This window comes from Geotrypetes seraphini, chromosome 1, assembly GCF_902459505.1.
Source record: "Geotrypetes seraphini chromosome 1, aGeoSer1.1, whole genome shotgun sequence".
In the NCBI taxonomy this organism is placed as follows: domain Eukaryota; kingdom Metazoa; phylum Chordata; class Amphibia; order Gymnophiona; family Dermophiidae; genus Geotrypetes; species Geotrypetes seraphini.
The window spans coordinates 21628034-21652972 of NC_047084.1; the positions used below are offsets into that span (position 1 = coordinate 21628034).

At 46.5% G+C, this 24939-nt stretch overlaps 9 non-coding genes across 9 annotated transcripts; all 9 read right to left on the reverse strand.

Annotated features, from left to right (window-relative positions):
- Nucleotides 1-8272: 8272 nt before the first annotated feature.
- TRNAP-UGG lies at nucleotides 8273-8344 on the reverse strand. The gene has a single exon. It is a non-coding gene; the product is annotated as a tRNA-Pro (tRNA).
- Nucleotides 8345-9332: 988 nt separating this feature from the next.
- Nucleotides 9333-9404, reverse strand: TRNAP-UGG. The gene has a single exon. It is a non-coding gene; the product is annotated as a tRNA-Pro (tRNA).
- Nucleotides 9405-9524: 120 nt separating this feature from the next.
- On the reverse strand, nucleotides 9525-9596 carry TRNAM-CAU. Its single transcript has one exon. It is a non-coding gene; the product is annotated as a tRNA-Met (tRNA).
- A 610-nt stretch (nucleotides 9597-10206) lies between these two features.
- TRNAP-AGG lies at nucleotides 10207-10278 on the reverse strand. Its single transcript has one exon. It is a non-coding gene; the product is annotated as a tRNA-Pro (tRNA).
- Nucleotides 10279-11087: 809 nt separating this feature from the next.
- On the reverse strand, nucleotides 11088-11159 carry TRNAP-AGG. The gene has a single exon. It is a non-coding gene; the product is annotated as a tRNA-Pro (tRNA).
- A 985-nt stretch (nucleotides 11160-12144) lies between these two features.
- On the reverse strand, nucleotides 12145-12216 carry TRNAM-CAU. Its single transcript has one exon. It is a non-coding gene; the product is annotated as a tRNA-Met (tRNA).
- A 616-nt stretch (nucleotides 12217-12832) lies between these two features.
- TRNAP-AGG lies at nucleotides 12833-12904 on the reverse strand. The gene has a single exon. It is a non-coding gene; the product is annotated as a tRNA-Pro (tRNA).
- A 799-nt stretch (nucleotides 12905-13703) lies between these two features.
- Nucleotides 13704-13775, reverse strand: TRNAP-UGG. Its single transcript has one exon. It is a non-coding gene; the product is annotated as a tRNA-Pro (tRNA).
- An 802-nt stretch (nucleotides 13776-14577) lies between these two features.
- On the reverse strand, nucleotides 14578-14649 carry TRNAP-UGG. The gene has a single exon. It is a non-coding gene; the product is annotated as a tRNA-Pro (tRNA).
- Nucleotides 14650-24939: the final 10290 nt, after the last annotated feature.

Below are 24939 nucleotides of genomic sequence, written 5' to 3' on the forward strand. Positions count from 1 at the left end.
TTTCACATATATACTTACTTCAGCTTAACAGTATATCTATCCCATTTCATGACTCTGCATAAGTATCTAACTTTGATTTACATATTCAACAACGGTACTTTCTCCAGGTTCTTCTTACATAGTAGCATCGATAATCATCGAACCTTTATGTGGCATTTCCTTGCAAATAGCAGTTTTTCTTCAGTACTGTGGCATCTACCTGTCCGGAATTCATCATCGAGGAATAACTCCACTTAAACACTGATGTCTCCTTCTGTGCAGATTGTATCTCCTATTGGACTTGCATTCACTTTGAGGTCTTCTACCCCTCAACACTCTGCACAGGATATGGGTTCTAAGGTCAATGACTTTATGCACATCGCTTAACATCGTTTTCATTGACTATGACCTACTTACTGTTATCTTCATCTTATCGTAACTTTACGTTGCTATTTATCCCCAACAGGTCCTGTCGGACATTACCTACTAAAATGTACATATTACATTTTCGCTCAGCAAATTGTATTTCTATACTATTGCCTCCTGAGGTCTCTGATCTCTGTATTTCTAATCTAATCTAAACCTTAAGTTTATATACCGCATCATCTCCATGAGAATGGAGCTCGACACGGTTTACAAGAACTTAAAATAGTGGGTAGAGAAGAAGAAAAAGGATTACATGAACTTATGTGTAGAAGGGGGGAGAGAAAGGGGGGAAGGATAGAGCTACAATTTGCTGAAAAGCCAGGTTTTCAGTTGTTTGCAGAATAACTGAAGGGAGCTCAGGTTCCGCAGCGGGGTGGTGAGGTCGTTCCAAAGACCTGTGATTTTGAAGAGAAGATTATTTCCTCTGAATATCTACTTATTGTATTTCACTGAATGTCCAGCACTCTTGATTGTAAACCGCCTAGAAGTTGCAAGATTGTGGCGGTATAGAAGAATAAAGTTATTATTATTATCTCTTACAAAAGTTAAACCTAAAATACTATCTATTAGGTCTATTACATCTGTTAGGTCATCTATTACAAAAGTTAAACCTAAAATACTACATATATGCTGATGATATCTCTATTTTAATTCTGCTGAATAACATGACCAACGAACACATTACCCATATCTTGACCGAAATCGAACAGTTGACAATCGATTTTAAATTGAAATTAAACACAGAAAAGACAAAAATTTTCCTGGCAAGCCCAAAGGATAAAATTACTAGAACATCTTTACACCTAAATGGTCACAATTACCCAATAACAAAAACCATAAAAATACTAGGAGTCACATTAGACACCCACCTGACCATGATCGAACACACAAACCTAGTGGCAAAAAAGTGCTTTTATGCACTATGGAAATTGAAGACAATTAAAAAAATATTTCGACCCTCTATCTTTTAGACTTCTGGTTCAGTCATTGGTCCTTTCCACATTGGACTACTGCAACATCATTTATGTGGGTTTACCTAAAAAAAACTGTAAAAAATTAAGAATAGTACAGAACACGGCCGCTTAATATTCAGACTAAAGAAAAGCAAGCATGTTAGCCCCTACTACAAACTGCTACACTGGTTACCAATGGAGGTGCGAATAATGTTCAAGTTCTCTTGCCTATGCTTTAAACTGGTGTGGGGAATGGCCCCTACCTATCTCTTACCACATTTCGAGCTACACATTCCCAGTAGGACAACCAGAAACTCCAATTTTTTTGCCTACCTAAGGATCACTGATTGCAAATATAGGCCCTTTATGGACAGAACTTTCAAGTCTCAAGCTAGCAAACAGCAGACCTGGCTAGGCAACCTCATCAACAGAGCTAGGCTGACCTATGTTGCATTTCAGAAAGAAATTAAGACAGCACTATTCAACAGATTTATCTCTTAATCAGTTACCAGTTCTAAATGATTAACTCCATGCTGATAACTTGAGAAATACGTGTACTGTACTAACTATTGTATCATATTGTATTTTACTAATTGTAATCTGTAATTCACTGACTGTACTGTATCATCCTCACCATTTGTATTCTGTAATTCGCTGACTGTCCAGCTCTCTTCACTGTGAACCACCTAGAAGTCGTAAGATTATGGCGGTATAGAAGAAATAAAGTTATTATTATTATTACTCTTGACAGAGCATTAGTTGCTTTTTGAGGGATTGTTTCATTGGAGCGGTACCAAAGACATTGGTTCCATCTCAGCCTCTATTCTTCAAGTCATCGTTGATGTTCATCTTCAGAGCATCAGAGCATCGTCGAAATATCGTTATATGTCTGCACATTAAAAAAAAAATTCTACATCAAAGCATCAAGGTGCATCTTCTCACTGAAATTCAGCATCGATGCATCGTAGTTCATCCTCGAGTCATTGCGTCAATTCATCAAACTGTCGATGTTCTTCATCTAAGCATCAACGTTCTTTATCTAATCATCATTACGAAACACTGATGTTTATCTTTACATCGAGTCTCTGCATTGAGGTATCGAAGGTTTGTCATATGGGGCACCAAAAGCTTTTTATCAAAAAATTTAATTTGCCTGTAGCCATGGCACAAAATTCCAGCTCAAGTTTCTTATTTTCAGCAGTCTTTGAATTTTATTTTCCTATGGACTCCGCTGCACAAACTCGCATAAGAAAATTAATTGATGTTTTGTTACAGATGGCATAACCACTTATCGTGGAGTATCAGTATGGGTCCTAAACAACTTGCATAGACATTAGAGAATGACATGGTGGCTGTTACCCGCGGCTAGCCGCAGGTAACATAAGAACATAAGCATCGCCTCTGCTGAGTCAGACCATAGGTCCATCGTGCCCAGCAGCCCGCTCCCGCAGCGGCCCTCCAGGTCAAAGGACCTGTTAGTGATCTTTTACATACAACATTTTGCCTTGTATAGTATCACTCTAACCATACCCCTCAATTCCCCTTTTCTTCAGGAATTTGTCCAATTCCTTTTTGAACCCCAAAATTGTACTCTGTTCTACCACCTCCTCTGGAAGCGCGTTCCAGGTGTCTACCACCCTCTGAGTGAAGAAGAACTTCCTAGCATTTGTTCTGAATCTGTCTTCCTTCAATTTCCTCGAGTGCCCTCTTGTTATTGTTACCCCCACAAGTATGAAGAATCTGTCCCTCTCTACCTTATCTATACCCTTCATGATCTTGTAAGTTTCTATCATGTCCCCTCTAAGTATCCACTTTTCCAAGGAAAAAAGCCCCAGCCTCTCCAGCCTCTCTGCATATGAAAGGTTTTCCATGCCTTTTATCATTTTTGTTGCTCTTCTTTGAACCCTCTCGAGTATCACCATATCCTTTTTGAGGTACGGCGACCAGTATTGAGCGCAGTACTCCAGGTGCGGGCGCACCATCGCCCAGCACAGTACTCCAGGTGCGGGCGCACCATCGCCCAAGCACAATACTCCAGGTGCGGGCGCACCATCGTCAAAACGGTATGGTGGGAGGAGAAGTGCTCATTGCGGGCATGGGGACAAAGCCATCCACTGTCCTGTGGAGTGGTGAATGGCCTTGTCCCCGCAGTTAAGGGAGGGAACATGCGTGGTCACCAATGGTGCGCTGCCCCCTCCCTCCTTCCTACCTACCAGCCGAATCTATCTTCCTCCCTCCCTCTACCTTATTTTCACAGTGCGTTAGTAAAGTAACTTGCTCAAGCTGGCCGAGCCTGCCTGCAGTCACGTGTGTGTGGGCGGATGCTTCTCTTCTGACGCAACTTCTGGTTGTAAACACTATTGCTGCCTGAAAAGTTAAAGATGCCAGGCCTTGGAGCACCCAGGGCAGACCGCTTCTCTCCCTGTAGCCGTGGCCCCTCTGAAAAAAACATAGAAACATAGAAATAGACGGCAGATAAGGGCCCACGGCCCATCTAGTCTGCCCACCTTAATGTCCCTCCCCTACCTTTGCCCTGTGAATAGATCCCATGTGCCGATCCCATTTGGCCTTAAAATCAGGCACGCTGCTGGCCTCAATCACCTGTAGTGGAAGACTATTCCAGCGATCAACCACTCTTTCAGTGAAAAAGAATTTCCTGGTGTCACCTCGTAGTTTCCCGCCCCTGATTTTCAACGGATGCCCTCTTGTTGTCGTGGGACCCTTGAAAAAGAAGATATCTTCCTCCGCCTCGATGCGGCCCGTAAGATACTTGAACGTCTCGATCATGTCCCCCCTCTCTCTGCACTCCTCGAGCGAGTATAGCTGTAATTTGTCAAGCCATTTTTCGTATGGTAGATCCTTGAGTCCCGAGACCATCCGGGTGGCCATTCTTTTCACCGACTCCAGTCTCAGCACATCCTTGCGATAATGCGGCCTCCAGAATTGCACACAGTATTCCAGGTGGGGCCTCACCATGGATCTATACAATGGCATAATGACTTCCACCTTACGACTGACGAAACCCATAGAAACATAGAAACATAGAAAGATGACGGCAGATAAGGGCCATAGCCCATCAAGTCTGCCCACACCATTTACCCACCCTCTTAAATCTACTGACCCCCTAAAGAATAATTGTAATTATAATGTCCCTCTACTGACCCGCTCATTCAGTCCTAGTGACCCTATCCCTTGGCATGACCTCGTAGGGATCCCACATAGGTATCCCATTTGTTCTTGAAGTCTGAGATGCTGCGTGCCTCGACCACCTGCACTGGAAGCTCGTTCCAATGCTCAATCACTCTCTCCGTGAAGAAGTATTTCCTGGTGTCTCCACGGAACTTCCCTCCCCTGAGCTTGAGCGGATGTCCTCTTGTGGTCGAGGGTCCCCTGAGAAGAAAGATATCATCTTCCACCTCTATCCGTCCCGTGATGTACTTAAATGTCTCAATCATGTCTCCCCTCTCCCTACGCTCCTCGAGAGTGTAGAGCTGCAATTTGCTCAGTCTTTCTTCGTACGGGAGACCCTTTAGCCCCGAGACCATCCTGGTGGCCATCCGCTGAACCGATTCAACTCTGAGCACATCCTTACGGTAATGTGGCCTCCAGAATTGAACACAGTATTCCAGATGCGGTCTCACCATGGCTCTGTACAGTGGCATTATGACTTCAGGTTTCCTGTTGACGAAGCTTCTCTTGATACAGCCTATCATTTGTCGTGCTTTAGATGAAGCCTTCTCCACTTGAGTGGATGCTTTCATGTCAGCACTGATGATTACTCCTAAGTCTCGTTCTGCCGTAGTCTTGGCTAAAGTTTCTCCATTCAGGGTGTAAGTTCTGCAAGGATTTCCGTTGCCGAGATGCATGACCTTACATTTCTTGGCATTGAAGCCCAGCTGCCAGATCAAGGACCAACTTTCTAAAGTACGCAGGTCGTGCTCCATAGCATCCTGAAGATTATAGCCGTTTACTACATTGCATAGTTTGGCGTCATCAGCGAATAAGGTTACCTTGCCTTGGAGCCCTTGAGTCAGATCCCTAATGAATATGTTGAAGAGGAGTGGGCCCAGGACCGAACCCTGTGGCACTCCGCTGGTCACCTCTGACATTTTAGAAAGGGTACCGTTGACCACCACCCTCTGAAGTCTGCCACTAAGCCAATCTTTAACCCATGCAGTTAGAGTCTCTCCTAATCCCATAGATTTCATCTTGTTCAGCAGCCTGCGGTGTGGGACGCTGTCAAACGCTTTGCTGAAGTCCAGGTACACGACGTCCAGGGACTCTCCTGAGTCCAGTCTTCTTGTTACCCAGTCAAAGAAGCTTATTAGATTGGACTGGCATGACCTACCTTTGGTGAATCCATGTTGGCTGGGATCCCGGAGATTTCCCTCGTTCAGGATCGTATCTAATTTATACTTCGTATGCAGCCCATGATTTGTCTTGCCTTGGACGAAGCCTGCTCCACTTGATTGGCAGACTTCATGTCCTCACTGACGATTACCCCCATGTCTCGTTCTGCTACCGTTTTTGCTAGGATCTCGCCATTAAGGGTATAAGACTTGCATGGATTCTGGCTGCCCAGGTGCATAACTTTGCATTTTTTGGCATTGAAGTTGAGTTGCCATGTCCTAGACCATCGCTCCAGTAGGAGTAGGTCGTGCATCATGTTGTCGGGCACTGAATCTTCGTCTGTTGTGCATTTGCCCACTACATTACTCAGTTTGGCGTCATCGGCGAATAATGTTATTTTACCTCGAAGCCCTTCTGCCAAGTCTCTTATAAAGATGTTGAATAGGATTGGGTCCAAGACTGAGCCCTGTGGTACTCCACTAATCACCTCCGTCATTTCGGAGGGGATGCCGTTCACCACCACCCTTTGGAGCCTACCTCCAAGCCAGCTCCCAACCCATTTCGTCAATGTGTCACCTAATCCTATAGAACTCATCTTGCTCAGTAACCTGCGGTGTGGTACGCTATCGAATGCTTTGCTAAAGTCCAGGTACACGATGTCCAGGGACTCCCCAATATCCAGCTTCCCCATTACCCAGTCAAAGAAGCTGATCAGGTTGGATTGGCAGGATCTCCCCTTAGTAAATCCATGTTGTCGGGGATCCCGTAGATTCTCCTCATCCAGGATCTTATCTAATTGGTGTTTGATTAGAGTTTCCATTAGTTTGCTCACTATCGATGTTAGACTCACTGGTCTGTAGTTTGCTGTCTCCATCTTTGAGCCTTTCTTGTGGAGTGGAATGACGTTAGCCGTCCTCCAGTCCAACGGGACATTTAGTTCTGCCTCCCATGTGAACCTTGCTGACCCACCGCGAGACAACTGACAAACCTCCCTCCAGCACTCGTCGGCAGCTGCAGCACTCTAAACAGGCTGCTTTGCAGTTTGCAGCCTTCTGCAAGTGATTCCCTCTGCCGCATCACTGATGATGTCATCAGTGATGCTGCAGAGGGACTCGCCAGCAGAAGGCCGCGAACTGTGAAGCAGCCTGTTTAGAGTGCTGAGGCTGCCGACGAGTGCTGGAAGGAGGTTTGTCAGTCTTCTTGCGGTGGGAGGGTCGACCGGGGAGGATCCGTGGTGATGACACTGGGGGGGGAAGGCACAGGACGATGATGCTGGAGGGGGCCCGGGACGATGATTCTAGGGGGAGGCCGAGCAATGACTCTGCTGTGAATCCAGCAAGGGTAAGGGAGATGCCCTAAAGCACCGCACCAGCAGGCCCCCCTGACCATTTAGGGCCCTATCCTTTAATCCGGCTCTGAGGGAGCCATTCTCACAAACTGCCGGCGGCTGCCCCAAAGCTTTCCCTCTGCAGCGATCTGCCCTGTCAGAAATGAGAAGTTGTGGCAGAGGGAAATCTTCAGGGCAGCAGCTGGCAGCTTGTGAGAACAGCTGCAGTGTCGGGGCCCTTCTGTGCAGGAAAATTTTGGCTACTGGTAGAGCCACACTCAAGTGGCTAAAGAGCCGCATGTGGCTTGCCAAACACTGGAGAACAGAGGTCACAGAGAATCAAATGGAATAGGCTTATGTTTTTTTTCCCAAACTTTCTTTTTCTAGGTTTCTAGCACTATTGCTTTGCTGTGCCAGCGCTGTACCCTATTGCTGCCCTTTCTCTTTTCTGATAAGGAGAGCACAGATAGGCAGAAGGCCTTTCCCTATCTTCCTTTTTCTAGTTTTTTAGGAATATTGCTGAAACGGACCCGGTCCGGTTCTGGTCCCAATACCACCTTGCCCATACTATGTCGTCTCTCAGATATATATGGAGACAGTCTCTTTAGAAAGGACGCTCAGGGAAACGCTTATTATTCCAAAGAGATGTCCATTTATTATGAGTGCTGCATACATATTTATAGCATTTTACATGGGTCAGTTTTTTTAGTATATGACAATAGGAGTATGGATGCTAAGACCATATTTGGTAACAGGATACATAAAAGCAGCTAGAAAGAGGTAGCAAACAAACAGTGGGGGGGGGAGGTTTAGGGGGAAATTTTCATAACTATGGCATATAATACTGTCTTTAATCTAAGTTCTAGTAAATGTTTCTTATCTAAGTCCTGTCTCATGAAGAACTAAATCACTCAGCTAAAACATAGGATGTGGGGCTTAGTACATGAGGAGGAATGACCTTGGCAATATTACTCAGCTACAGAGTGTAAGACACAGAGCTCAGAATAAAAAGAGAAAATGGCCTTGTGGTTTCTTGGCAAATATAAACTGTTTTAGCAGTCTTCATATAGGACAAAATCAGGTTTGAATAAACTTACAAGAAGTATATGACCCTTCAATTGCTTTCTGTTGCCTTGGCTGTACCCTATTGCCGCCCTTTGTCTTTTCCGACAAAGAGAGAAAAAGTCTGACCAGTACCAAGCCACTCTGCCATCTTGAACCTGCCTTAGAAATCAAAGGGCTTGTCTGGGAATTGAACCGAGGACATCTTGCACCCAAAGCAATAATCATACCATTAGACCAACAAGCCAGTGTGCTGTGCTGCAGTGTAAGTTGTGCTGGTGGATGCAGGTCATTTCTGGGCTTGCATTGGGAAATCCTCAGTGCCTGGTAAAATGAGATAAGTTCTTGAAAAAAAGGCAGGCCTGTTCTAGCAGGGGATAGTTTCAATCCACAAGCCTCTTGGTTACGGGCCCAACATGCTCCCGCTGTACCACTCTGCTCCCTGGAGAATATGCTTTCTGCCTACCTCCCTTATAGCCGGCACCTCTGTCTCGGACCTGTCGCAGAAGACAACACATGAAGTTGACTAAAACGGTCTATTCTCATTGTTATAAAGTATATAAGGGGAACAGGCCTAAATATCTCAAAATCTATACTTTTAAAGAAAGGCGGTAGAGCAGAGGTGTCCAACCTTTTGGCTTCACTGGGCCGCATTGGCTGAAAAAAATGTTTCTGGGGCCGCACAAATACTGCAGCAAGACAGAGGAGGGAGTTGGCAAGACGATAAACACCCGGGGGCAGCAGAGGAAAACACTGCATCGCCCTAGATCAGGGCCGCACAAAATACTTCACTGGGCCGCATGCGGCCCTCGGACTGCTACTTGGACACCCCTGCAGTAGAGGGATGACAAGATGCAGAGGTTTAAATACCTAGGTGGCACGAATTCACCGGAGGCAAGCTTCTTTCATATGAAAGAAAAGATTCGGAAATAACCTGAGAAAATCTTCTTGACAGAAAGGGTTAGTAATTCGTGGAACGGCTTCCTGTTTGGAGGTTGTATCTCAATTCTAGAAAGCTTGCGACAAGTATCTAGAAGAGTAGATGTCACAGAGAGTCAGATAGAATAGGCTTATGGTTTTTTCCCAACCTTTATTTTTCTAGGTTTCTGGCACTATTGCTTTGCGGTGCCATCGCTGTACCTTATTGACGCCCGTTGTCCTTACCGACAAAGAGAGCAAAAAATCTGACCAGTACCAAGCCATTCTGCCACCTTGAACCTGCCCTAGAAATCAAAGGGCTTGCCTGGGAATTGAACCCAGGACCTCTTGCACCCAAAGCAAGAATCATACCACTAGACCAACAAGCCACTTTGCTTTGCTGCTATGCAAGTTGTGCTGGTGGATGCGGGTCATTTCTGGGTTTGTATTGGAAATTCCTGTGTCCTGGTAAAATTACATAAATACTTGAAAAAAAATTAGGTGTTACCTAGCAGAGGATGGTTTTGATCCTTCGACCTCTGGGTTATGGGCCCAGCACGCTCCCGCTGCGCCACTCTGTTCCCTGGAGAATGTGCATTCTGCCTACCTCCCTTATGGCCGACCCCCCTGTCTCGGTCCTCTCGCGGAAGACAACTCATAAAGTTGACTAAAACGGTCTGTGCTCTTTGTCATAAAGCGTATATCGGGGACAGACCTATAGATCTCAAAATCTATACTTTTGAAGAAAGGCAGTAGAGGGGTGACAGGATTCAGACGTTTAAATACCTAGGTGGCACAAATGCACCGGAAACAAGCTTCTTTCATTTGAAAAAAAGCATTGGAATGAGGGGGCGTGGAAAAAAGGGGAAAAAGCATAGATTCGGAAATAACCTGAGAAAATCTTCTTGACAGAAAGGGTTACTAATTCGTGGAACGGCTTCCTGTGTGGAGGTTGTATCTCAATTCTAGAAACCTTGCGACAAGTATCTAGGAGAGTAGATGTCACAGAGAGTCAGATGGAATAGGCTTATGGTGTTTTCCCAGCCTTTCTTTTTTTAGGTTTCTGGCACTATTGCTTGCGGTGCCATCGCTGTACCTTATTACCGCCCGTTGTCCTTACCGACAAAGAGAGGAAAAAATCTGACCAGTACCAAGCCATTCTGCCACCTTGAACCTGCCCTAGAAATCAAAGGGCTTGTCTGGGAATTGAATCCAGGACCTCTTGCACCCTAAGCAAGAATCATACCACTAGACCAAAAAGCCACTGGTTTTTTTTTATACTGTAAGCTCTGTGTGTGGATGCAGGTCATTTCTGGGCTTGTATTGGGAATTCCTGTATGCCTGGTAAATTTACATAAGTTCTTGAAAAAAATTAGGTGTGTCCTAGCAGAGGATGGTTTGATCAATCGACCTCTGGGTTATGGGCTCAGCATGCTCCCGCTGCGCCACTCTGCTCCCTGGAGGATGTGTTTTCTGCCTACCTCCCTTATGGCCGACCCCTCTGTCTTGGTCCTCTCGCGGATGACAACTCATGTAGTTGACTAAAACGGTCTGTGCTCTTTGTCATAAAGCGTATATGGGGGACAGACCTAAAGATCTCAAAATCTATACTTTTGAAGAAAGGCGGTAGAGGGGTGACAGAATTCAGACGTTTAAATACCTAGGTGGCACAAATGCACCGGAAACAAGCTTCTTTCATTTGAAAAAAAGCATTGGAATGAGGGGGCGTGGAAAAAAGGGGAAAAAGCATAGATTCGAAAAATAATCAGAGAAAATCTTCTTGACAGAAAGGGTTACTAATTCGTGGAACGGCTTCCTGTGTGGAGGTTGTATTTGAATTCTAGAAAGCTTGCAACAAGTTACTAGGAGAGTAGATGTCACAGAGAGTCAGATGGAATAGGCTTATGGTGTTTTCCCAGCCTTTCTTTTTCTAGGTTTCTGGCAATATTGCTTTGCGGTGCCATCGCTGTACCTTATTGCCACCCGTTGTCTTTTCCGACAAAGAGAGCATAAAGTCTGATCAGTACCAAGCCATGCCCTTCTGTCACCTTGAAGCTGCCCTAGAAATCAAAGGGCTTGTCTGGGAATTGAACCCAGGACCTCTTGCACCCTAAGCAAGAATCATACCACTAGACCAACAAGCCACAGTGTAAACTCTGCATGTGGATGCAGGTCATTTCTGGGATTGTATTGGGAATTCCTGTGTGCCAGGTAAAATTAGATGAGTTCTTGAAAATAAATTAGGTGTGTCCTAGCAGAGGATGGTTTCGATCTTTCGACCCCTGGGTTATGGGCCCAGCACGCTCCCGCTGCGCCACTCTGCTCCCTGGAAAATGTGCTTTCTGCTTACCTCCCTTATGGCCGACCCCTCTGTCTCGGTCCTCTCGCGGATGACAACTCATGAAGTTGACTAAAACGGTCTGTGCTCTTTCTCATAAAGCGTATATGGGGGACAGACCTAAAGATCTCAAAATCTATACTTTTGAAGAAAGGCGGTAGAGGGGTAACAGGATTCAGACGCTTAAATACCTAGGTGGCACAAATGCACCGGAAACAAGCTTCTTTCATTTGAAAAAAAGCATTGGAATGAAGGGGCGTGGAAAAAAGGGGAAAAAGCATAGATTTGGAAATAACCAGAGAAAATCTTCTTGACAGAAAGGGTTACTAATTCGTGGAACGGCTTCCTGTTTGGAGGTTGTATCTCAATTCTAGAAAGCTTGCAACAAATAACTAGGAGAGTAGATGTCACAGAGAGTCAGATGGAATAGGCTTATGGTGTTTTCCTAGCCTTTCTTTTTCTAGGTTTCTGGCACTATTGCTTTGCGGTGCCATCGCTGTACCTTATTACCGCCCGTTGTTCTTACCGACAAAGAGAGCAAAAAATCTGACCAGTACCAAGCCATTCTGTCACCTTGAACCTGCCTTAGAAATCAAAGGGCTGGTCTGGGAATTGAACCCAGGAACTCTTGCACCCAAAGCAAGAATCATACCACTAGACCAAAAAGCAACTTTGTTTTGTTACTGTGCAAGTTGTGCTGGTGGATGTGGTTCATTTCTGGGTTTTTTATTGGGAATTCCTGTGTGCCTGGTAAAATTAGATAAGTTCATGAAAAAAAATCAGGCCTCTTCTAGCAGAGGATGGTTTCAATCCATCGACCTCTGGGTTATGGGCCCAGCACGCTCCCGCTGCGCCACTCTGCTCCCTGGAAAATGTGCTTTATGCCTACCTCCCTTCCGGCCGACCCCTCTGTCTCGGTCCTCTCGCGGATGACAACTCATGAAGTTGACTAAAACGGTCTGTGCTCTTTGTCATAAAGCGTATATGGGGGACAGACCTAAAGAATTCAAAATCTATACTTTTGAAGAAAGGCGGTAGAGGGGTGACAGGATTCAGACGTTTAAATACCTAGGTGGCACAAATGCACTGGAAACAAGCTTCTTTCATTTGAAAAAAAGCATTGGAATGAGGGGGCGTGGAAAAAAGGGCAAAAAGCATAGATTCGGAAATAACCTGAGAAAATCTTCTTGACAGAAAGGGTTACTAATTCATGGAACGGCTTCCTGTTTGGAGGTTGTATCTGAATTCTAGAAAGCTTGCAACAAGTAACTAGTAGAGTAGATGTCACAGAGAGTCAGATGGAATATGCTTATGGTGTTATCCCAGCCTTTCTTTTTCTAGGTTTCTGGCAATATTGCTTTGCGGTGCCATCACTGTACCTTATTGCCGTCCGTTGTCTTTTCCGACAAAGAGAGCATAAAGTCTGATCAGTACCAAGCCATGCCCTTCTGTCACCTTGAACCTGCCCTAGAAATCAAAGGGCTTGTCTGAGAATTGAACCCAGGACCTCTTGCACCCTAAGCAAGAATCATACCACTAGACCAACAAGCCACTAGATTTTTTTACAGTGTAAGCTCTGTGTATAGATGCAGATCATTTCTGGGCTTGTATTGGGAATTCCTTTGTGCCTGGTAAAATTACATAAGTTCTTGAAATAAATTAGGTGTGTCCTAGCAGAGAATGGTTTCAATCCATCGACCTCTGGGTTATGGCCCAGCACACTCCCGCTGCGCCACTCTGCTCCCTGGAAAATGTGCTTTCTGCCTATCTCCCGTATGGCTGACCCCTCTGTCTCGATCGTCTCGCGGAAGACAACTCATGAAGTTCACTAAAACGGTCTGTGTTCTTTGTCATAAATCGTATATGGGGGACAGACCTAAGGATCTCAAAATCTATACTTTTCAAGAAAGACGGTAGAGGGGTGACAGGATACAGATGTTTAAATACCTAGGTGGCTCAAATGCACCGGAAGTAAGCTTCTTTCATTTGAAACAAAGTATTGGAATGAGGGGGCATGGAAAAAAGGGGAAAAAGCATAGATTCGGAAATAACCTGAGAAAATCTTGACTGAAAGGGTTGCTAATTCGTGGAACGGCATCCTGTTTGGAGGTTGTATCTCAATTCTAGAAAGCTTGAGACAAGTATCTAGAAGAGTAGATGTCACAGAGAGTCAGATGGAATAGGCTTATGGTTTTTTCCCAACCTTTCTTTTTCTAGGTTTCTGGCACTATTGCTTTGCGGTGCCATCGCAGTACCTTATTACCGCCCGTTGTCCTTACCGACAAAGAGAGTAAAAAAACCAACCAGTACCAAGCCATTCTGCCACTTTGAACCTGCCCTAGAAATCAAAGGGCTTGTCTGGGAATTGAACCCAGGACCTCTTGCACCCAAAGCAAGAATCATACCGCTAGACCAACAAGCCACTTTGCTTTACTGCTGTGCAAGATGTGCTGGTGGATGTGGATCATTTCTGGGTTTGTATTGGGAATTCCTGTGTGCCTGGTAACATTAGATAAGTTCATGAAAAAAAATCAGGCCTCTCCTAGCAGAGGATGGTTTCGATCCAACGACCTCTGGGTTATGGGCTCTGCACGCTCCCGTTGCTCCACTCTGCTCCCTGGAAAATGTGCTTTATGCCTACCTGCCTTATGGCCGACCCCTCTGTCTCAGTCCTCTCGCAGATGACAACTCATGAAGTTGACTAAAGCGGTCTGTGCTCTTTGTCATAAAGCGTATATGGGGGACAGACCTAAAGATCTCAAAATCTATACTTTTCAAGAAAGGCGGTAGAGGGGTAACAGGATTCAGACGTTTAAATACCTAGGTGGCACAAATGCACCGGAAACAAGCTTCTTTCATTTGAAAAAAAGTATTGGAATGAGGGGGCGTGGAAAAAAGGGGAAAAAGCATAGATTCGGAAATAACCTGAGAAAATCTTGACAGAAAGGGTTGCTAATTCGTGGAACGGCATCCTGTTTGGAGGTTGTATCTCAATTCTAGAAAGCTTGCGACAAGTATCTAGAAGAGTAGATGTCACAGAGAGTCAGATGGAATAGGCTTATGGTTTTTTTCCCAACCTTTCTTTTTCTAGGTTTCTGGCACTATTGCTTTGCGTTGCCATCGCTGTACCTTATTACCGCCCGTTGTCCTTACCGATAAAGAGAGCAAAAAATCTGACCAGTACCAAGCCATTCTGCCACCTTGAACCTGCCCTAGAAATCAAAGGGCTTGTCTGGGAATTGAACCCAGAACCTCTTGCACCCAAAGCAAGAATCATACCACTAGACCAACAAGCCACTTTGCTTTGCTGCTATGCAAGTTGTGCTGGTGGATGCGGGTCATTTCTGGGTTTGTATTTGGAATCCCTGTATCCTGGTAAAATTATATAAATTCTTGAAAAAAAATTAGCTGTGTCCTAGCAGAGGATGGTTTCGATCCATCGACTTCTGAGTTATGGGCCCAGCACGCTCCCGCTGCGCCACTCTGATCCCTGGAAAATGTGTTTTCTGCATACGTCCCTTATGGCAGACCCCTCTGTCTCGGTCCTCTCGCGGATGACAACTCACAAATCGTGCACTCAGCACTGTTGCTCTTACCTTTCATGGTCTATCGTGGCACAATGATGACACTCAGGCTTTTATCAACTCAAGTGGAATTTATTTGGCCGCAGCCATAACAGCACAATTACATAAACTGTTATCAAACTTATCAACGTAACATCGTTATCAAGCATGAACGGTGATGAACTGTACACTGTAACCGCACTTCCGAAAATGGCATAACACACAAGTTTTTCTTCAAATGCAAGGAAGTTTTTCTTCACCCAAAGGGTCTTGGACAAATGGAATGCGCTCCCGGAGGAAGTGATCCGGCAGAGTACAATACAGGGATTCAAACAGGGATTGGACAGATTCCTGAGGGAAAAGGGGATCGTGGGGTACTGAGGGAGGTGCTGGGGTGTTGCATAAGTATAGACAGCTCACCAGGTCGTGCAGGTGCAAGGCCGGAGGGTTAGGACATTGATGGGAAGATAGGACTTCGATGAGAAACCTAGGGGGCAAGGGGGCCCCTTCTGGTGATTAAGGCAGGTCATGACCTGTTGGGCCGCCGCGGGGGCGGACTGCTGGGCGGGATGGACCTCTGGTCTGACCCGGCAGAGGCACTGCTTATGTTCTTATGTTCTTATGTACATCACCAGGCAACATATAAGGAACATGGTCAGGCGCACAGCATCTCGCTCTCTATTCCGCACCATGTGGGGCGCCGTACAAGCTTCCCCCAGCTCGCCGGACCCTTCCCGTTCAAGGAGGTGTCCCCTCATCAGCGGTACCTTGTTGTGAAGATCATGGCCTGGCCCCCTGCCGTCCAAGCAAGGCGACGTGCCCCATGTCTTAACCACTGTAAAGATGTCAGCCTTATTCCCATGTGCTGTGCTTACCTGCCTGCCAGACTGGCTGCGACAGTAGTGAAGGGTGGGCGGGAGGGAAGTCGCGTCAGTCTCCCTGGGTCTCCTTCGGGAAAATGGACGACCTCCCCTCCGCTTCCCCCTCTTCTCCTAACCCCTTTCCCCCCCCCCCTCGCTGATTGGTTCCTTATCCCCTCTTCCCTCCCCCCTCCCCCCTCCCATCTTCTCGCTCCGGCTTCGGCCGATTTGGCTTCGCTCCTCCCTATACGGGTTCGGAGCTTGTTCTCAAATTGTGCACTCAGCACTGTTGCTCTTACCTTTCATGGTCTATTGTGGCACAATGATGACACTCAGGCTTTTATCAACTCAAGTGGAATTTATTTGGCCGCAGCCATAACAGCACAATTACATAAACTGTTATCAAACTTATCAACGTAACATCATTATCAAGCATGAACGGTGATGAACTGTACACTGTAACCGCACTTCCGAAAATGGCATAACACACAATGTACATCACCAGGCAACATATAAGGAACATGGTCAGGCGCACAGCATCTCGCTCTCTATTCCGCACCATGTGGGGTGCCGTACAAGCTTCCCCCAGCTCGCCGGACCCTTCCCGTTCAAGGAGGTGTCCCCTCGTCAGCGGTACCTTGTTGTGAAGATCATGGCCTGGCCCCCTGCCGTCCAAGCAAGGCGACGTGCCCCATGTCTTAACCACTGTAAAGATGTCAGCCTTCTACCCATGTGCTGTGCTTACCTGCCACTACCCGTGATAGCGAAACCTCGCTTATCGCGGGTTCCCCCCAAGTGTCATGGCTGCGGCCCTTCACGCATTAACGTAGCCTCAATGCCATCCTGTATTGTAGAGGTAAATATATCAAGTCCTATGTCGGAGAGGTGTACTCCATCTGGTCGGTACAGGCCTAGACAGCTGTCCTCGAGCAATTCATGTGTTAATGTAAACCCACAGACAGTGGGCATAAACTTAGTCATCCACTTATTTAATTTCTTGCGCGTTCTCTCCACGGCTGTGTGAGATCTGGCGCCTTTCCATACCAACCGGGGTATAATATGGGACCACAGTACGATCGTGTGGGGAAGCATTCCGGTTAAGGATAAACAGTCGCTCTGAATTTTTTTGATTAATTGTATACTGTGTGTACCTGTGATGTCATTGCCGCCCAAATGCAGTATGATAGCATGTGGACGGCATCGGGACCGTAGAGCCCATAGGATCGATGGCATAAGCTGGTCCCATAACATTCCCCTAGTGCCCATCCAGGTGACCACTACTTCGGTCATCGGGAACCCCAGATTTTCACCCCCCGGTCTCGCCAGGGTTCTTCTCTGGGCCCAATGCACAAAGGAGTGGCCGCATATCCAAATGTGCTTCTGAAAACCTGTAACGCACAGATGGAAGAGATTAGGTTAGTAGGTGATAGAGTATTGGTTCAGTTGTCCGAGAATGGCCGTATGTACTTCCGAAAAGCGTTGGACTTCCATCTCCCTAGGGTTTTAATTTGATGGTCGGATAAGCCATTCTCGGCGGCGGTAGAGGCCGCTCCAATGCGGAAGGAATGGGAGCGAAAATGTTTGTCATGCATGCCTAACTTGGTGAAGGATAGGTGTTAAATTCTCGAGAATTTAAAATGTGTAAGAGGTGAACCGTTTGAATGCAGTAGGAGAAGACCGGGTTTCACTGGCCTCTTAGACATGTAACACAGGAGATTGTGTAGAGGGCAAACGATGGGTGTGGAAGAGGAGGCTAGCGATAGCCAGGCCCCTCTGGCGAACTGGTCGGTTTTAGAATGAGGTATCCTTATGTCTAAGGTGGACTCGGTGAAGCGGACATTGGATAGTAACATTCCGCCGGCAGCTCCCGGTCGTTTGGAAGCCGGGACGAGTTCACTGACTCGTAGTGCGCCATGGAAAGCTAGTGAATAGGCACAGCGGAAGAGATTAACCTCGTATGCATCGTGGCAGATTATCGGTAATATTTGGAGAAGCATGACTAGGTTGTTGAGTGATATAGGGAGGCGGCGGTCCGGGAGGGATGCTTGCTCACGCTCCCAGCCCTTCATCATGCGTTTCACCACGCAGGCCTTAGTCGGGTTTGGGGTGCCTGTCGCGTCGGTGAAGAAACTAATGCTGGATAGCGTGGCCGCCACCCTAGTCCTCTTCGCCCCAGCTAGCTTGGATTGACAGATAAAATGTACTAGGGAGCGGACCGTGTAATCTGTCCCTGTCGCCGTGTAGGATTCAAACAGCTGAATATATTTTCGCCGTGTGGCTTCCGATAACGATTGCAGCATCAGGTTCCAAACGTCAGGGGTCCAAACCGCCATAATTCCTTGGGAATCGGAGTCGGATGACGATCTGCTGCTGGTGCCAGCGCCCGGAAGGTGGACATCTTAGAACGAGATAAGGAATCTGCGATAACATTTTGGGCCCCTGGTATGTGCTGAGATTTGATCGTAATGTTAAACTGTAAGCATAAGAGAACTATGTGTCGCAATAGGTTGATAATGGGTAGGGATTTGGCGGTCAACCTATTTATGGCTTCGACCACCGCTGCATTGTCTGACCTAAAGATAATGGATTTATGTGCCAATTGAACTCCCCATAAAGTTAAAGCTACCATGATGGGGAAGAGCTCGAGGAAAGTAATGTTTTTGTGGATGTCTGAGTTAAGCCATTGAGTTGGCCACCGGGCTGAGGACCATGACCCTTGAAAGTAAATCCCTAAACCCTCGCTGCCCGCTGCGTCAGTGTATAACTGTAATGCGTCAACTGTTTCGATAGATGATTGCCAAAAGGCGAGCCCATTAAATTGCATGAGGAAGGCGTCCCATACTTTGAGGTCGTCCCTAATAGCTGCCGTGATTCTAATGTGGTGGTGAGGTTTTGTCGCGCCTGATGTTGCTCTGGCTAGGCGCCTTGCAAATACTCTACCTATGGGGATAACCCTGGTGGCAAAACCTAACAAACCCAGGAGTTCTTGGAATTGGCGTAATGTGGCTTTCTTGCGAGCACTCATGTCGTGTATTGCCGCGCGTAGTTTTCCGATTTTTTCGGGCGGGAGGCGGGAAATCTGGTTGATCACGTCTAACTCTATCCCTAAGAATGTGAGTACATACGTGGGGCCTACTGTTTTATCTTTTGCTAAGGGAATGCCGAAGTGGATAGCGAGTCGATGGAAGGAAGCCAGCAACTGGTCGCAGTCTTGTCGACTCTGGGCGATGAATAAGAAAACATAGAAACATAGAAACAATAGACGGCAGATAAGGGCCCACGGCCCATCTAGTCTGCCCACCTTAATGTCCCTCCCCTACCTTTGCCCTGTGAATAGATCCCATGTGCCGATCCCATTTGGCCTTAAAATCAGGCACGCTGCTGGCCTCAATCACCTGTAACATAGAAACATAGAAACATAGAAAAAAGCGGCAGAAAAGGGCTATAGCCCACCAAGTCTGCCCATTCCAAGTATCCCTCCCCCCTGAGTTTACTCCCTTAACGATCCCACATGAGTATCCCATTTTCTCTTAAACTCCGTCACGTTGCTAGCCTCTATCACCTGGAGTGGGAGTCTGTTCCAATGATCCACCACTCTTTCGGTGAAGAAGTACTTCCTGGAGTCTCCATGAAACTTCCCTCCCCTGACTTTCAGTGGATGCCCTCTGGTGGTCGAGGGTCCCATGAGCCAGAAGATATCCTCTTCTGTCTCGATGCGTCCCGTGATGTACTTATACGTTTCAATCATATCTCCCCGTTCTCTTCTTTCCTCAAGTGAGTACAGCCGCAATTTCTTTAGTCTTTCTTCATACGTGAGATCCCTGAGCCCCAAGACCATCCTGGTTACCGCTCGCTGCACCGACTCGATCCTCAGCACATCCTTTCGGTAATGTGGTCTCCAAAACTGGACACAGTACTCCAAGTGAGGCCTCACCATGGCTCTGTACAACGGCATCATAACTTCAGGTCTCCTGCTGACAAAACCTCTGCGGATACATCCCATCATTTGTCTTGCCCTGGAGGTAGCCTTCTCCACTTGATTGGCAACCTTCATGTCCTCACTAATGATCACTCCTAGATCTCGTTCCGCCGTGGTCCTAACCAAGGTCTCACCATTTAGAACATAAGTTCTGCACGGGTTTCTCTTTCCCAGGTGCATTATCTTGCATTTTTTAGCATTGAATCCCAGCTGCCAAGTAGTCGACCATTGTTCCAGAAGCAGTAGGTCGTGTGTCATATCATCATCAGGTAACAAGCTTCTGCCTACTATGTTGCAAAGTTTGGCGTCGTCGGCGAACAGTGATACCCTTCCTCTAAGTCCCCGCGTCATATCTCTTATGAATAAGTTGAATAGAATCGGGCCCAGGACCGAGCCCTGCGGCACTCCACTGATCACTTCTGATGCTTCGGATGGGGTACCGTTCACCACCACTTTCTGAAGTCTACCGCTCAGCCAATCCCCAACCCATGTAGTTAGAGTGTCTCCTAATCCTATCGATTTCAGCTTGTTCAGTAATCTTCGATGAGGGACGCTATCAATGCTTTACTGAAATCCAAGTATACCACGTCCAGTGACTCTCCTGCATCCAGTTGTCTAGTAACCCAGTCAAAAAAGCTAATCAGATTAGTTTGGCAGGATCTTCCCTGGGTGAACCCGTGTTGGTGTGGATCACGCAGTTTTTTTTCGTCTAGGATTGTGTCAATATTCTGTTTGATCAGTGTTTCCATGAGTTTACAGACTATAGACGTGAGACTCACTGGTCTGTAGTTTGCTGTCTCTGTCCTGCAGCCCTTCTTGTGGAGTGGGATTACATTAGCGGTTTTCCAGTCCAAGGGGACCCTTCCTGCGCTTAGGGAAAGATTGAAAAGAACAGATAATGGTTCAGCCAGGACTTCCCTTAACTCCCTGAGCATTCTGGGATGTAGGTTATCCGGTCCCATGGCTTTGTTTACTTTGAGTCTTGATATTTCTTCGTAGACGCTACTGGGCGTAAATTCGAAATCTTGAAATGGGTCTTTCTGATTATCTCCTTTCTGCAGCTGTGGACCTGCTCCCGGCATTTCGCGGGTGAACACTGAACAGAAGTATTGGTTTAGTAGTTCTGCCTTCTCAGAATCTGATTCCGCAAAGTTACCGTCCGATTTCTTCAGGCGTACTATCCCATCTTTATTTCTTTTCCTGTCGCTAATATAGCTGAAGAAAGATTTATCCCCTTTCTTAATTTTCCGTGCTAGCTCTTCCTCCATTCGGAGTTTGGCCTCTCTGACTGCTGTTTTGACAGCTTTAGATCTCTCTAGATAGTCCTCTTTTGCCCTCTCTCTGCCTAAGTGTTTGTAGGTGATAAATGCGTCTTTTTTCTGTTTAACTAGGTCTGAAATTTCTTTACTGAACCATTGGGGTCTTTTGTTTCTCCTGCGTTTATTTACTGTTTTTATGTATCGGTCTGTTGCTTCGTGTAGTATGGACTTCAGAGACATCCACATGTCCTCCACATTGTCAGATCTTGCTTGTTTATGTAGCTCCTGATGGACAAAATCTCCCATGCGGTTGAAGTCTGTGCCTCTAAAGTTGAGAACCCTTGTTGCTGTGTTTGTCTTAGGAAAACCTTTCTTGAGGTTGAGCCATACCATATTATGGTCGCTGGAGGCTAGTGTGTCTCCTACTGAGACTTCCGTGACGCTATCTCCATTGGTGAGAACTAGGTCTAGTAATGCCTGGTCCCTGGTGGGCTCCAATACCAATTGCTTGAGATTTGCTACCTTTATGGAGTTTAATATTCTTTTGCTGCTACCCGTAGTCGCGGAGAGTGTGTTCCAATCTGCATCTGGCATGTTGAAGTCTCTTAGCATTACTGAGTCCCCGCGCAGTGTGATGTTCTCTATGTCCTCGATTAATTCTATGTCTTTGTCCTCCTGTTGCCTGGGAGGTCTATATATCACACCAAGGTATAGGCATTTTTCCTTTCCTCTGGCCAGGTTCACCCAGATGGATTCCCCGGTGTATCTAACATCTGTGATTCTGGTGGTTTTGATGCTTTCCTTAGTGTATAGTGCTACTCCTCCCCCCAATTTTCCCACTCGGTCGCAACGAAGTAGGTTGTACCCTGGTATAACCATATCCCACCCATGCGATTCTGTGAACCAGGTTTCAGATATCGCTATCACGTCAAGATCAGCGTTTGCTATCTCAGTCTCTAATTCTAGAATTTTATTGCCCAAGCTGTGTGCATTAACATACATAGCCCTCCATATCTGTGAAGAGATTCCTTTATGAGTTAGTGTGGCTTCTAAATTATCAGTGATTTTTCTCTCTGAATAATTGTGGATATCATTGGTACTTACCTTAGATTTGGTAGTGTCAGTGCGACTCGCCTCCTCAGGGTGGTTCCTTACTGCTCTGGGATATAAGTATGTACCCTCCCCCAACTTACCTAGTTTAAAGCCCTGTTGAGTAGGCGGGCCAATCGATGTCCAAATACGTTTCTACCTCTTCTGGTCAGGTGGAGTCCGTCTGGCCCCTGCAGTCCCTGGAGTGTATCGCCGTGGTTCAGGAATCCGAAGTTCATTTCTATGCACCATTTTCGGAGCCATTCGTTAGTCAAGACTATTAGTGGAAGACTATTAGTGGAAGACTATTCCAGCGATCAACCACTCTTTCAGTGAAAAAGAATTTCCTGGTGTCACCTCTTAGTTTCCCGCCCCTGATTTTCAACGGATGCCCTCTTCTTGTCGTGGGACCCTTGAAAAAGAAGATATCTTCCTCCACCTCGATGCGGCCCGTAAGATACTTGAACGTCTCGATCATGTCCCCCCTCTCTCTGCGCTCCTCGAGCGAGTATAGCTGTAATTTGTCAAGCCGTTTTTCGTATGGTAGATCCTTGAGTCCCGAGACCATCCGGGTGGCCATTCTTTGCACCGACTCCAGTCTCAGCACATCCTTGCGATAATGCGGCCTCCAGAATTGCACACAGTATTCCAGGTGGGGCCTCACCATGGATCTATACAATGGCATAATGACTTCCGCCTTACGACTGACGAAATCCCTTCGTATGCAGCCCATGATTTGTCTTGCCTTGAACGAAGCCTGCTCCACTTGATTGGCAGACTTCATGTCCTCACTGACGATTACCCCCAAGTCTCGTTCTGCTACCGTTTTTGCTAGGATCTCGCCATTAAGGGTATAAGACTTGCATGGATTCTGGCTGCCCAGGTGCATAACTTTGCATTTTTTGGCATTGAAGTTGAGTTGCCATGTCCTAGACCATCGCTCCAGTAGGAGTAGGTCGTGCATCATGTTGTCGGGCACTGAATCTTCGTCTGTTGTGCATTTGCCCACTACATTACTCAGTTTGGCGTCATCGGCGAATAATGTTATTTTACCTCGAAGCCCTTCTGCCAAGTCTCTTATAAAGATGTTGAATAGGATTGGGCCCAAGACTGAGCCCTGTGGTACTCCACTAATCACCTCCGTCATTTCGGAGGGGGTGCCGTTCACCACCACCCTTTGGAGCCTACCTCCAAGCCAGCTCCCAACCCATTTCGTCAATGTGTTACCTAATCCTATAGAACTCATCTTGCTCAGTAACCTGCGGTGTGGTACGCTATCGAATGCTTTGCTAAAGTCCAGGTACACGATGTCCAGGGACTCCCCAATATCCAGCTTCCCCGTTACCCAGTCAAAGAAGCTGATCAGGTTGGATTGGCAGGATCTCCCCTTAGTAAATCCATGTTGTCGGGGATCCCGTAGATTCTCCTCATCCAGGATCTTATCTAATTGGTGTTTGATTAGAGTTTCCATTAGTTTGCTCACTATCGATGTTAGACTCACTGGTCTGTAGTTTGCTGTCTCCATCTTTGAGCCTTTCTTGTGGAGTGGAATGACGTTAGCCATCCTCCAGTCCAACGGGACGCTGCCTGTACTAAGGGAGAGGTTGAAGAGCGCGGACAGTGGCTCCGCCAAGACATCACTCAGCTCCCTAAGCACCCTGGGGTGCAGATTGTCCGGCCCCATTGCTTTGTTAACCTTGAGCTTTGACAGCTCACCGTAGACACTGCTGGGCGTAAACTCAAAGTTACTAAACGGGTCAACTGAGCCAACCCTTGTCTGTAGCTGAGGGCCGAGCCCTGGCGCTTCTCGGGTGAAGACTGAGCAGAAGTATTCATTTAATAGTTGGGCTTTTTCCGAATCCTTTTCCACATAGTCTCCGTCTGGTTTCCTAAGACGTACAATCCCGCCTGAGTTTTTTCTTCTATCACTGATATACCTGAAGAAGGATTTATCTCCCTTCTGGATGTTCTTTGCTAGAGACTCCTCCATGAGGAATTTAGCCTCCCTGACTGATGTTTTGACGGCTTTTGATTTGGCCAGGTAGTCTGCTCTAGAGTCCTGCTTCCCTGATTGTTTGTAAGAGATGAATGCTTTTTTCTTCTCCTTGATCAGGTCTGAGATCTCCGCAGTAAACCACTGTGGCTTATTGTTCCTTCGCCGTTTACTTACTGATTTTACATAGCGGTTTGTTGCTTCTTGTATGGTTGCTTTCAAAGTCGACCACATGTCTTCCACGTTATCGGTTTCTTCTTGGCTTTGTAGCGCCTGGTGAACGAAGTCTCCCATTTCTTTGAAATTTGTGTCCTTGAATTTGAGGACTTTGGTTAGTGTAGTAGATTTAGTGAAACCTTTCCTGATATTGAACCATACCATGTTGTGGTCACTGGAGGCCAATGTGTCGCCCACCGAGACCTCTGTGACACTTTCTCCATTGGTAAGTATCAGGTCCAGTATTGCCTGATCCCTTGTCGGTTCCAACATCAGTTGCCTGAGGCTTGCTCCTTTCATAGAGTTTAATAGCCTCCTGCTGCTGCCGGAAGCAGAGGTAAGTGTAACCCAATCCACATCAGGCATGTTGAAGTCACCTAGCAATACTGTGTCCCCACGCAAGGTGATATTTTCTATATCTTCGATTATTTCCATATCCAGGTCATCCTGTTGTCTTGGGGGTCTGTAAATTACGCCAAGATACAAGCATTTGTCCTTCCCTCTGGCCAAATTAACCCAAAGGGATTCCCCAGTATACTGGACATCTGAGATTCTCGTGACCTTAATGTCATCTTTAGTATATAATGCTACACCCCCTCCCTTCCTACCCTCTCTGTCCCGGCGAAG